Source organism: Cornus florida, unplaced genomic scaffold (genome assembly GCF_030987335.1).
Source record: "Cornus florida cultivar Cherokee Brave unplaced genomic scaffold, ASM3098733v1 CherokeeBrave_3.0.0_Hap2_Chr04, whole genome shotgun sequence".
Classification (NCBI taxonomy): Eukaryota; Viridiplantae; Streptophyta; class Magnoliopsida; order Cornales; family Cornaceae; genus Cornus; species Cornus florida.
In genome coordinates this window covers 23,429,079-23,436,906 of record NW_026775574.1, presented here as the reverse complement: position 1 = coordinate 23,436,906, position 7,828 = coordinate 23,429,079, and the positions used below count along the sequence as shown (strand labels likewise).

Genomic DNA, 7,828 nt, shown 5'->3' with positions numbered 1-7,828 from the left:
GCCAATGCAATGCAACGTCCACTCCCCATTTCTAAAATCTTTACCAATCATAATAACCGTCAAACCGTTAATGTAACCCGACCCAGGGTAACTCCAAGGCGTTAGGAAAGAAGGATTGGCTAACTATTCTTGGCCTAAGGCAACTCCTTAGCGTCATTTGGGGCTTAAGTAGCCCAACTATGCGTAAGACAATCTACCTACATTCCCTATAGGTTCCATTAACCCCACAGACATAAGGCGACTCATTGCCGTCCGTTTTTTTTTTTTTTTTGCAAACTTTCTTTTGAAAATCCCAATTTAAAAATCAATGCCTCTTTTTAAGAAAAATAACTTTCCCCTTTTTGTCCCATAATGCCAATACATAAACGTTCTAGGATTTCTACATCCTGCCAACATGAAATTCTTGCATTAAACCACAATAATATTTGTATACTTTGGAAGTGATTTTAACACAAACAATTCTCATATAATCAACTTGTGAATCATGGCATTTTAAATATGAAAATCATGTAACAAGATAACTATCACATAATCCACATAAGCATGCAATCTAACACTTCATAGGCACATAAAACATGTATTTCATTAATCACAATTACAACATTAACATTTCTTGCTATATAATCACAAATTACCCATCCTGTAACACAAATACAATCGAATTAACTTACAAAAACCAAAAGATGTAGGCTTTGGAGACCTTTACCTCAAGAAGAAGAGAAAAGCCCCAAAAAAAACCAAAATTTAAAAATGCATTCCAATTCATTTCGGATATTTTCGAGTTTTAGACCAGAGGATCCCGTGTGGGTTCGAGGTGGCTTAAGTGCATGAGAATGTCGAGGGCCTAAGTGAAAGATCATTGGAGGGCATTATTATTATATTTTCAGTGGATTGTTGCCTTAGGGTAATTTCATTGAAGTTGCTTGGAGGAATGGAATAATTAGCTATAGATATTTGGGGTTAAGTGATGTGATTAAAGGAAAGTTGTGAGGAAAGTATAAATAGGAGGAGTTTGCCAACTTTTCCCACTATTCACCTTCTTCCTCCCCACACTTTCTCACTCTATATCTATACATATATCATCCTCCATGAATAAGCTTTGAAAAGCTTCGATTTGGAGGTCATAGCCTTTGATTTTGAGTGTACCCAAAGAGAGAAAGTTATTCTCCTCATTCTCTTCTACATAACCATGATAAGAAATTAGAGATTTGACCGTATTGAGATTTTTGAAATTCTTAGAGGTTGGATTTGGAATAGGGGCTAGTTAGAGATATTCTCGAGCATCTCTTGATCTACAAGATTAGGTGATTTCGGAAGCCATTAGGGCACTTTGAGATTTTGACCAAGGCTTGAGCTTGAGCTTTTGAGGTTGTTTCAAGAGGAAATTTTGTCCTCCTTACCTTCCTCTTCACTTTGATGGTGGTGGACTTCAAATTGGTGGAGTTTCAAGCTTGGAGCAAACTAGGATTTTGCATCTTTGAGGTAAGGGTTTACTTAAATTGTGTAGTCCTAGGTTGTGATAATCAAATCTTTATTTTCCCCTTGAAAGCATGCTAAATTGGGTGTAATTTGGTTGGATTTAGGTTTTAGGGTTTCAATCATGATCATTACTTGTTTAATTGTTGTTTGAATTGAAATCTGTTCCATTAAATGTGGCAAAGTATGATGATTATGTTAATAGGAATGCTAAAATGGAAGACTATAGGTGTTATGTTGTTTATCTCGTGTTGTATATGACTAGTTAAAGTGAATGCTTGTGATTTTGGGGTAAACTATGTCTAGCATGCTTATTATATGACAACTTGCTTATATGAGACTATTTTTAAAATTGATGATAAATGCTATGTGGTTTTGTTGCCAATATGAACTTCTTGTTCATTTATAAGCAAGAGCATGCATATTGTTCTAATTGTAGTTCTGTGTTGATGGTGGAATGTATGGTTGTCCTAAATTTGTTATGATGCATCTTTATGACATTACCATGGTGTTGGTATGGATAGAGTGGTGTGTGGGAAGTTATGGGTGGAAATGAGTTTTTGCAAAGTTTGTGGAGTAAAGGTTCTCTAAAAATTGGTATTAGGGAGGTACCCCTTTAACAGCGGTACTAATTGGCCATAAGGACAGAAGGAGGTATCCGAAGTCCTACTTCTTAGTACACTTCTGGTGTGAATGCGTGTGAGTTGATTGTGTGTGTGTGGTGTAAACGCATAATACATGGCATTTATCAGATATTTGGATCTTAGGTTATCTGCTTGATGGTTTATTGGTGATTAAAGTCCCTTGCATGATCCCTCTCCATCTTACTATTCTCCTACATGGTTGTTATTCTGCTTACTTAACTTAAGGAAATGCCATTTAGACATCCTCTACTGAGCGGTGGTGCTCATCCTTTATCTTAAACATTTCTTAGGACTTAGAAGTGACGGAATGGATGACGCACCTTCATACGCTTTAGCGTAGTTAGGATGTTAAATTTCATCATTCCTTGTAGTCGAAACTATTTGTAAAGTTTAGGCATAAACTTGTATTATTTTACAACCGTGGCAATGTCAATGTAAATTTATTCATTTGGTTATGTATATTATGAAACTTGTCATTAATTTGATAATGTATCTTTGTTTGTGGTTGTTTCGGAACAGGTTTTGAGTTGTATGGAAGTGTCCATTTTCATAAATTCAATATAGGAACCAGCTAAAGCTTCCTAAGAGGCCAAATTGACCATTTTCTAGGTTTACTCGATCAATCAAGCTTCCACTCGATCGATTGATGCCTTCCATACTTAAAAAAATTGAGAAAAACCTTAAATTTCATGCTCTTGGTTCCACTGCACGAGCTTAGACTCGATCGATCGAGCTTGGACTCAATCGATCGAGTTAGGCTTGATTGATAAAGCACTCTTGTTTGTCCAATGGTTGTTAATCCAAACTTAATTCGGATGGCTATAACTCCCTCATTTCAAACCCAAATTGGGTCGTTGTTTAGCCTAAACTGACTGGCTTGAAGTCAGTTTTCCAATAATATCAATATTATCCTGAAATTTCAACCACACTGAGAATTATAACTAAAGAGTTGTTGGAGAATCCTTCAAACCGAGAGTAGGTAAATGTTGAAAATTGTTGGCTATTAGAAACTTATGGAATTGACTTACTTGGTTAATGTGAGGTTAGAATGACCCATTTGACTAATCATACTCAACATATCTTTAATACTTGCCTTGAAATTACCATTTTGCCCTTATGTGCCTTCAGGTACGGGTAGGGACCCGGTTAGCAATTCGGACCCCCAGGTTTGGGTCATTACAATTGGTGTCAAAATGAAGCCCTTGCCATGCTCTCCAATTTCCCTTCTTGCTCTTTATCAAAATCCTACTCTAACCTTTTCAAAATAAAATTTGTAGTATGGAAGACATATATGTGCATAGATATAAAGAGAAAAGGAGAAAGGTTAGATAGAGAAGAGACTTGGCCGAAATGAAGTGGAAATGGGGGTGTTTGCTTGTTTTGCAATAGCACACATGGTCCATGTGGTACCACTTGTCAAGCTTAAGATGGTTACTAATTCTTAGCTAAGTTACTCATTTGCCTTTCTCTTTTCATTGCAATACCAAACTCATCCCCAAAATATCTATCTCAATGTATACTTACATACATATGTATATGTGCGTGAAATGCTCATAATGCCCCTCGTTTAAAATGAGAAAAATGGGGAAGTTCCCGTATCCGAAAGTCGTCCTGACTTTTAAAAAATTCTAAAAATGGCTCCATCACCTCTAATTGACTTAAATTAATTAATATACATTTCTAAAACTCTCAGCTCAAGAAAATGACCTAAACGACCATCGGGGCCCGCGTGGCACATAAAACAAGTATGAAAAATAAATAAATAAAAAATTCAAAAAACTCCAGGGCATTACATAAGGTGGTTTTGTTGGAATGAGTAAATATTGGGGTACCGGCAATTTGATATGCAGGGATGGCGATAGTTGTTGGGTTATCAAGATGAGTTGTTGGATAACTTTAGGTGTTTGTAAGATAGTTTTTATCATATTCTTTGTTTTAGGACTCTTTTTATTTGGCTTATAAATATTATTGGAGATAACCCATGTAATCTATACAATTTTATTCTTCAATCATGGTTTTTTAGTTTAACTTGATTTCTTTAGTTTAATTCAAATTTCTTAGTAAATTAAATTCTAGTTTAGTTTCCTTTATTATTTATATTCTTTTCTGTGAATTGAATTCTTATTCCTTGTAACTTCCTTTCACGTTGATTCAATTTCAGCAGTTATCATAGCTTTCTATTCTAGTTTAATTCCATTTCAATTTTATTCAATTTTGTTGCAATTAGCTTTTCCTTTAAAGGTCTGTTTTCGTTCAACGCAATTAGGAACCCAACTGAGAGTTTTCTGTTCTTTCTCTCATTCGTCACTTGATCAACAACTTTCTGTAAAAGAGAATAGATCTTTTTATTTGAACCAAGTCATTGGTTCTGGCACGCCAGCACTAGTCAATTTCTAAATTGACTGAGCTTGCCAATTTAAAGGGTCAACAGAAAAAGCTACAGTTGTCTGTCGCTTGTCCTTTTCAAGGGTATGTATTTGGGTATAGACTGTTGAGTAATATTTTAATAAAATTAATAAATATATTAAATTATATATTAAGTTACATTATATTAAATACTATTTAATAGAATGGTTTATTATATTTATATTGATGAAATAATTATATTTAAATTCTCTATTTATGTTGCTACAACCGTTACACTCTTTTACAATATAAAAAGGTTACATGTTTATCATTCTAAAAAGGGAAGTATGGATACATATATCTAGTGTGAGTGAGAGTCTAAAAGAATAGTTTTTCATCTCTCTATTATACTTTTTCATATATGTATATGTGTATACTGTATTTGAAAGTATTTTACTTCTTGAGTTTATAAGCAACTAGACTTGGACCTAGTCTTACTGTGGTCGACCACATGGAGAAGACGTCGCTGCGAGCTGATTGGGTTGTATCTTAGAGCTCACTAGTTTCACTAATACCCACACTAAGGGAAGGACTATTAGCTTTGGGTCAATGTTTACACATGCCTCAACAATCAGCCCAACACTTTCTTACATATTTTATTATTATTGTTTTACTTCTTAATTTATATTATTGAGCTAATATTAATATTATATTGATGAATTATTTATTTTGTTAAATTCATTTTCATTGTTATATTCATATTGTTCAAATGACGTATTATTCAGTTTAATGGAGAATTATTCTTTAATTATTCATTGGTGTTATTGTTCATTATTTTAAAATCATTGAGTATGAAAATTGTCTTTATATTATTTCTATAAATATGATGGAATTTTCACAACATAGACTATGAAAGAGGTTTCAAAATCCATGTTCTTGATTGGGCTGGACCACATTGTTCAGGATTATGTAACAATTGCTCCTTGAAACCCTTATATTTTGTCATAAAAATAGCATAGGAAAGAAAAAGATTCTAAATAATATTTTATTATATTTTGTCAACAATCTGCGGTTACACAAATGCACACTACAATGAGACTTGAGAGTCCATACAGAACAACATACAACGAAAAAACACAGTTCCCCGGCCCCCACCCTACAACTAAAATAAAATAAAAAAGGAAGACAAAAAAGAAGAAACAAAAATAAAAGAGAAAGGATATAAAAACCCCAGAACAAGGACATTGGTGAGTCCAAAAGGCATAACCAAGTCATCAAAAGTCCCTTTACTAGAAAGATTGCTTGCTTGTCACACAAAGGACAAATTCTTAAATGTATAAAAATTTGTGTATTTCCACAACTAAGTGTGACCATTTAGGTACCTTCCCTCTGCTTTCTTATTTGAACCCTTCAAATGCTCCACAAATTCACTAATACACTTGTCTGAACTCCCTCCTTCACTAACTGCTTCCTTAGCCAACTCTCTCCATTTACTGGCATTCCTCCTAATCTCATCACTTCTCTCCCCTTCCATAACTTCCTTCAAACACCACACAAGCTCTTCTCTTCTCACAATTCCCTTCTCATCTTCCTTAGCTCTGACCCCCACATCCCATATCTCCTCTATAAACTTAGCATCAGTCATTTGGTCTGCCCATCGTGGCACTCCTACCATCGGCACGCCTAGGCTCAGCCCTTCAAGTGTTGAGTTCCAACCACAATGCGTCACAAAGCAGCCAATGGATTTATGAGCCAACATTTCTAGTTGGTTGCACCATGTCACAATCAGACCTTTTTCTTTTGTTGAGTTTATGAACTCATCCGGCAACTTATGGTGCTCGGTCTCTTTCACCACCCACAGGAAATGGAAATTGCTTCCGTTCAAGCCCCACGCGATCTCTTCCATTTGTTTTGCTGACAATGAAACCATGCTTCCAAACGAAATGTAGACTACTGATTCTAATGGCTTTGTTTTTAGCCATTCGATGCACTCACCGCCTAGTGGCTTCCACAGGCTTGCTCCATATCCTTTGTCCCCCTCAATTTGGCCATCTAAGTAGGCTGATGGCACCATTGGACCAATCAGCTTTGCTGGCCAGAGCTCTGATGCACCTTTTGCAGCCTTCATGAGCATAAAAACCAAAACATTAGAACTATCAAGAATAATATATTAATACAATTTATGTCACAAAGTTCAGAAGCTAATCAAACATATATGGCTCTAAATTTTTGTGGGTCGGACTTAGAATTGAATGAGATAATTGTGATCATGTACTTACATCGCCTTCTAATTCCTGGAAGGTGTTGCTAAATATCCAATCAACCTTTTCCAAGTTGGAGTACTGACTCAAATTCATTGCTAAGTAAGCAGGGTTGCTCTCAGGCGCCTTGACAAAACCGGGCAAGTCAGGAAGGTTGAGTGGAGGCAGGCCAGGTAGCAGCAGAGGTGTGTCCTCCATCTTCACCGGGAGAGTAAGTGTGCCATTGTGTATGCACAAAATATGGCACATACTGTGGCTGAGTTAGTGAAGAATGGTGCCCCGTATATGCCATGTTGCCTAGCAACATCTAGAGCCCAGGGAAAAAATGAATCATACACAACACAATTGATTGGAGAGCTAGAGTTTTTGTACTTCTGAATGAGTTCGGATAGAGTTCTTGAGCCATTGGCTCTGAATGACTTCAAGTACACATCCTCATTTCCGGCCTGAGCAAAGCCACCCTCGTCGAACCCATCAGAGATGGGCGCAACCTCGACGTTCGGTGCCGATATGGACTTGACAGTGTAATGGGTTGTGGCTAGTGTAGATTTGACACCTTTGGATGCTAAGCGTTTTGCAAATTGAAGGAGAGGATTTATGTGGCCTTGCCCTGGATAAGGGAGCACTACTACATGGCCTTCATATTGTTTCTCCCCCATTTTTACTGATTGTTGTTTTTTGATATATTTGGTCTGCGAGATCCTTATTTATAGACCAGTTAGAGTAACCAAGATGGTTAAGTAAGAAGGAGAGGATTACAAATTTGCTGTACGTACTAAATTTCTGTTGATGTCATGTCTACGACGTCATGTCTATGATGTCATACAAAGTCTTCAGCGCCGACATATAAATTCCACAATTTGTGGCGAGAAACACGGTAGGCATAATGAAAGTCATAATAAAGTTTCGGAGTCTGTGTGCCCGTGAATAGTCGGGCAGTCATTGTTGTGTGAGCTAGCTAGGTTTGAGGTTAGCGTGCACTGACTTTTTTCAATTTTCTTTTTGCGTGCGCGTGTGTTTTTATTTAAAGGTCGGCATCTCCTTTGCACAACCAGAGATTAATGAAAGTCATAATAAAGTTTCGGAGTCTGTGTGCCCGTG

General features: G+C 36.4%; 1 pseudogene; it reads right to left on the bottom strand.

Annotated features, from left to right (window-relative positions):
• Nucleotides 1–5,443: 5,443 nt before the first annotated feature.
• LOC132302994 (UDP-glycosyltransferase 74B1-like) lies at nucleotides 5,444–7,386 on the bottom strand (annotated as a pseudogene).
• Nucleotides 7,387–7,828: the final 442 nt, after the last annotated feature.